Below are 1,370 nucleotides of genomic sequence, written 5' to 3' on the forward strand. Positions count from 1 at the left end.
GGCACTTTGTTTTGTTACTCTTGGATTATGATTAATTCAATAACTTCTTAAGACATAGTAGTGAAACCGTATATACCCTGGCTCCTGTCCATTAAATATTCAAGTGTGTGATATCATACACTAAGCTTGAATTCCAATATGAATATGAAATAGGAAGCAATGAAACCTTTGTGTTAAAATTAAAAAGTGAATTGCTTTTTTTTTTTTTTTTTTTTTTTTTTAAGTACACTGGTCGCATATACAGTATGTTAGATTAATAGTATAAAAACAATAGTATTACACTGTCCATATATTTCTTTGTATCTGGATAGTTTGCCATACGAGAAATCAAAATTGAAAATCAACGTAAAACATCAATAAAATTCGTTATGATATAGTTCGAAATCCGAATTCTGTAACTAAACAGCATTTGTATTGATCTTTATATCAGTAACGATTTATACCAGATACAAAAAGTAAAGTGTATAAAAGAAAAATTATGTTGAAATAAAAATAAACGTCACCATTAAAATGAATACACCCACATGCAAATATTCACATAAACACACAGAACAAAATACAAACACACAGACAAACACACACACAAAGATCTACCTAAACACAGAAAGAGTGATGGAAGAGCTCCGGGAGCGAAGAGCTCCCCTGATTTGAGGACCTCCGAAGATTCTGCTCAATCTGCTGGCAGGAGCCGCAGGACCGTAGGACATTCGTTCGTTGACTGTAGTCGAGTGTAGGTGTGCTCAGTGGTTCCTGGGTGTGTTGTTTGGCGTTCCGGGAAGGATTCCTTCTACACCATCGTCTCAAATGATGCCCTCAGGGCAGGCCTGACCCGCTCGCTCCTGGCCCCAGAGATGTTGGAGGGCCCCGGGTGGTTGGGGAGGGTAGGGAGTCGAGTGTTATCCAAGATAGTAGTGTGTGTCGATGCTGTCTAATTCAGGGTTTAAACTTTTAAGGTTATTACCTTAGTTTGGGGTAATTTGCATGGTTTCAAAGTAAATTTTTTAAAGCTAATGATATTTCTAAGGTGATTTCGGTTTTATTAGCTTCAAATTTAAGGAAATTTGAAAACTTTTTAAAGCTAATGATGTTTTTAAGGTAATTTTCGCTTCACTAGCTTCAAATTTAAGGAAATTTGAAAACTTTTTAAAGCTAATGATGTTTTTTAGGTCATTTCGGTTTTACTAGCTTCAAATTTAAGGAAATTTTAAAAAGTTTCAAGGTAATCTCAGGTAAAAAGATGCAGCATCTAAGGTAATAACCACATGCTCAAGTTTAAACCCTGTCTGTCTTCCAGTTTGTGTTTGGAGGAACCACTATACAATGGAAATCAGTGTTTGTTTGTTTGTGAATACTATTGATTTTTTAAAAAT

The 1,370-nt window shown here is 35.0% G+C and overlaps 1 protein-coding gene across 1 annotated transcript in view; it reads left to right on the top strand.

Moving 5' to 3' along the window:
- Positions 1-705: 705 nt before the first annotated feature.
- The window catches only part of LOC137627351 (uncharacterized), a 181,453-nt gene continuing 180,788 nt past the window's right edge, over positions 706-1,370 (top strand). Inside the window, exon 1 of the mRNA XM_068358435.1 lies at positions 706-730. The gene's annotated coding sequence lies outside the window, so the exon portion shown is untranslated. The remainder of the gene's footprint in view (positions 731-1,370) is intronic.

Source organism: Palaemon carinicauda, chromosome 35, assembly GCF_036898095.1.
Source record: "Palaemon carinicauda isolate YSFRI2023 chromosome 35, ASM3689809v2, whole genome shotgun sequence".
NCBI classification, from domain to species: Eukaryota; Metazoa; Arthropoda; class Malacostraca; order Decapoda; family Palaemonidae; genus Palaemon; species Palaemon carinicauda.